Source organism: Mycteria americana, unplaced genomic scaffold (assembly GCF_035582795.1).
Source record: "Mycteria americana isolate JAX WOST 10 ecotype Jacksonville Zoo and Gardens unplaced genomic scaffold, USCA_MyAme_1.0 Scaffold_27, whole genome shotgun sequence".
In the NCBI taxonomy this organism is placed as follows: domain Eukaryota; kingdom Metazoa; phylum Chordata; class Aves; order Ciconiiformes; family Ciconiidae; genus Mycteria; species Mycteria americana.
In genome coordinates, this window is record NW_027445609.1 from 4,220,616 (window position 1) to 4,225,210 (window position 4,595).

Consider the following 4,595-nt stretch of genomic DNA (forward strand, 5'->3'; position numbering starts at 1 on the left):
GCAATCGCTGGACGTTTCGAATTTGGCAGCCGGGCTCTGCCAGAGTCACATAGGCATTGTTGCATCATAACCAACCAAGGCTTGCGCAGAGCGCGAATGTCTGTGCGGCAGTGAATGCAGTTCCAAGGGACAGTGAAAACCAGGTAGAGCTTTCAGTGCTGGCAGCTTTCGTGTGGGCTCAATCAGTGGACGTTTCAAATTTGGCAGCGGGCTGTGCAAGATTCACATAGGCATTGTTGCATCATACCCAACCAAGGCTTTTGCAGAGCGCGAATGTCTGTGCGGCAGTGAATGCAGTTCCAAGGGACAGTGAAAACCAGGTAGAGCTTTCAGTGCTGGCGGCTTTCGTGTGGGCGCAATCGGTGTACGTTTCGAATTTGGCAGCCGAGCTCTGCGAGAGTCACATAGCCATTGTTGCATCATAACCAACCAAGGCTTTTGCGGACCGCGAATGTCTGTGCGGCAGCGAATGCAGTTCCAAGGGACAGTGAAAACCAGGTAGAGCTTTCAGTGCTGGCAGCTTTCGTGTGGGCGCAATCGGTGTACATTTCGAATTTGGCAGCCGGGCTCTGCGAGAGTCACATAGGCATTGTTGCATCATACCCAACCAAGGCTTTTGCAGAGCGCGAATGTCTGTGCGGCAGCGAATGCAGTTCCAAGGGACAGTGAAAACCAGGTAGAGCTTTCAGTGCTGGCAGCTTTCGTGTGGGCGCAATCGCTGGACGTTTCAAATTTGGCAGCCGGGCTCTGCCAGAGTCACGTAGGCATTGTTGCATCATAACCAACCAAGGCTTTTGCGGACCGCGAATGTCTGTGCGGCAGCGAATGCAGGTCCAATGCACAGTGAAAACCAGGTAGAGCTTTCAGTGCTGGCAGCTTTCGTGTGGGCGCAATCGCTGGACGTTGCAAATTTGGCAGCGGGCTCTGCGAGAGTCACATAGGCATTGTTGCATCATACCCAACCAAGGCTTGCGCAGAGCGCGAATGTCTGTGCGGCAGCGAATGCAGTTCCAAGGGACAGTGAAAACCAGGTAGAGCTTTCAGTGCTGGCAGCTTTCGTGTGGGCGCAATCGCTGGACGTTTCAAATTTGGCAGCGGGCTGTGCGAGATTCACATAGGCATTGTTGCATCATACCCAACCAAGGCTTTTGCAGAGCGCGACTGTCTGTGCGGCAGCGAATGCAGTTCCAAGGGAGAGTGAAAACCAGGTGGAGCTTTCAGTGCTGGCAGCTTTCGTGAGGGCGCAATCGGTGTACAATTCAAATTTGGCAGCCGGGCTCTGCGAGAGTCACATAGGCATTGTTGCATCATAACCAACCAAGGCTTGCGCAGAGCGCGAATGTCTGTGCGGCAGCGAATGAAGTTCCAAGCGACAGTGAAAAGCAGGTAGAGCTTTCAGTGCTGGCAGCTTTCGTGTGGGCGCAATCAGTGGACGTTTCAAATTTGGCAGCGGGCAGTGCGAGAGTCACATAGGCATTGTTGCATCATAACCAACCAAGGCTTTTGCAGAGCGCGAATGTCGGTGCGGCAGCGAATGCAGTTCCAAGGGACAGTGAAAACCAGGTAGAGCTTTCAGTGCTGGCAGCTTTCGTGTGGGCGCAATCGCTGGACGTTTCGAATTTGGCAGCCGGGCTCTGCATGAGTCACATAGGCATTGTTGCATCATAACCAACCAAGGCTTGCGCAGAGCGCGAATGTCTGTGCGGCAGCGAATGCAGTTCCAAGGGACAGTGAAAACCAGGTAGAGCTTTCAGTGCTGGCAGCTTTCGTGTGGGCGCAATCGCTGGACGTTTCAAATTTGGCAGCCGAGCTCTGCGAGAGTCATATAGCCATTGTTGCATCATAACCAACCAAGGCTTTTGCGGACCGCGAATGTCTGTGCGGCAGCGAATGCAGTTCCAAGGGACAGTGAAAACCAGGTAGAGCTTTCAGTGCTGGCAGCTTTCGTGTGGGCGCAATCGCTGGACGTTTCAAATTTGGCAGCCGGGCTCTGCCAGAGTCACATAGCCATTGTTGCTTCATAACCAACCAAGGCTTGCGCAGAGCGCGAATGTCTGTGCGGCAGCGAATGCAGTTCCAAGGGACAGTGAAAACAAGGTAGAGCTTTCAGTGCTGGCAGCTTTCGTGTGGGCGCAATCGCTGGACGTTTCAAATTTGGCAGCGGGCTCTGCGAGAGTCACATAGGCATTGTTGCATCATACCCAACCAAGGCTTTTGCAGAGCGCGAATGTCTGTGCGGCAGCGAATGCAGTTCCAAGGGACAGTGAAAACCAGGTAGAGCTTTCAGTGCTGGCAGCTTTCGTGAGGGCGCAATCGGTGTACAATTCAAATTTGGCAGCCGGGCTCTGCGAGAGTCACATAGGCATTGTTGCATCATAACCAACCAAGGCTTTTGCGGACCGCGAATGTCTGTGCGGCAGCGAATGCAGTTCCAAGCGACAGTGAAAACCAGGTAGAGCTTTCAGTGCTGGCAGCTTTCGTGTGGGCGCAATCAGTGGACGTTTCAAATTTGGCATCGGGCAGTGCGAGAGTCACATAGGCATTGTTGCATCATAACCAACCAAGGCTTTTCCAGAGCGCGAATGTCTGTGCGGCAGCGAATGCAGTTCCAAGGGACAGTGAAAACCAGGTAGAGCTTTCAGTGCTGGCAGCTTTCATGTGGGCGCAATCGCTGGACGTTTCGAATTTGGCAGCCGGTCTCTGCCAGAGTCACATAGGCATTGTTGCATCATAACCAACCAAGGCTTGCGCAGAGCGCGAATGTCTGTGCGGCAGCGAATGCAGTTCCAAGGGACAGTGAAAACCAGGTAGAGCTTTCAGTGCTGGCAGCTATCGTGTGGGCGCAATCGCTGGACGTTTCGAATTTGGCAGCCGGGCTCTGCCAGAGTCACATAGGCATTGTTGCATCATAACCAACCAAGGCTTTTGCGGAGCGCGAATGTTGGTGCGGCAGCGAATGCAGTTCCAAGGGACAGTGAAAACCAGGTAGAGCTTTCAGTGCTGGCAGCTTTCGTGTGGGCGCAATCGCTGGACGTTTCAAATTTGGCAGCGGGCTGTGCGAGAGTCACATAGGCATTGTTGCATCATACCCAACCAAGGCTTGCGCAGAGCGCGAATGTCTGTGCGGCAGCGAATGCAGTTCCAAGGGACAGTGAAAACCAGGTAGAGCTTTCAGTGCTGGCAGCTTTCGTGTGGGCGCAATTGCTGGACGTTTCAAATTTGGCAGCCGGGCTCTGCCAGAGTCACATAGGCATTGTTGCATCATAACCAACCAAGGCTTGCGCAGAGCGCGAATGTCTGTGCGGCAGCGAATGCAGTTCCAAGGGACAGTGAAAACCAGGTAGAGCTTTCAGTGCTGGCAGCTTTCGTGTGGGCGCAATCAGTGGACGTTTCAAATTTGGCAGCCGGGCTCTGCGAGAGTCACATAGGCATTGTTGCATCATAACCAACCAAGGCTTTTGCAGAGCGCGAATGTCGGTGCGGCAGCGAATGCAGTTCCAAGGGACAGTGAAAACCAGGTAGAGCTTTCAGTGCTGGCAGCTTTCGTGTGGGCGCAATCGCTGGACGTTTCGAATTTGGCAGCCGGGCTCTGCATGAGTCACATAGGCATTGTTGCATCATAACCAACCAAGGCTTGCGCAGAGCGCGAATGTCTGTGCGGCAGCGAATGCAGTTCCAAGGGACAGTGAAAACCAGGTAGAGCTTTCAGTGCTGGCAGCTTTCATGTGGGCGCAATCGCTGGACGTTTCAAATTTGGCAGCCGGGCTCTGCGAGAGTCACATAGGCATTGTTGCATCATAACCAACCAAGGCTTTTGCGGAGTGCGAATGTCTGTGCGGCAGCGAATGCAGTTCCAAGGGACAGTGAAAACCAGGTAGAGCTTTCAGTGCTGGCAGCTTTCGTGTGGGCGCAATCGGTGTACATTTCAAATTTGGCAGCCGGGCTCTGCCAGAGTCACATAGGCATTGTTGCGTCATAACCAACCAAGGCTTGCGCAGAGCGCGAATGTCTGTGCGGCAGCGAATGCAGTTCCAAGGGACAGTGAAAACCAGGTAGAGCTTTCAGTGCTGGCAGCTTTCGTGTGGGCGCAATCGCTGGACGTTTCAAATTTGGCAGCCGGTCTCTGCCAGAGTCACATAGGCATTGTTGCGTCATAACCAACCAAGGCTTGCGCTGATCGCGAATGTCTGTGCGGCAGCGAATGCAGTTCCAAGGGACAGTGAAAACCAGGTAGAGCTTTCAGTGCTGGCAGCTTTCGTGTGGGCGCAATCGCTGGACGTTTCGAATTTGGCAGCCGGGCTCTGCCAGAGTCACATAGGCATTGTTGCATCATAACCAACCAAGGCTTGCGCAGAGCGCGAATGTCTGTGCGGCAGCGAATGCAGTTCCAAGGGACAGTGAAAACCAGGTAGAGCTTTCAGTGCTGGCAGCTTTCGTGTGGGCGCAATCGCTGGACGTTTCAAATTTGGCAGCCGGGCTCTGCCAGAGTCACATAGGCATTGTTGCATCATAACCAACCAAGGCTTGCGCAGAGCGCGAATGTCTGTGCAGCAGCGAATGCAGTTCCAAGGGACAGTGAAAACCAGGTAGAGCTT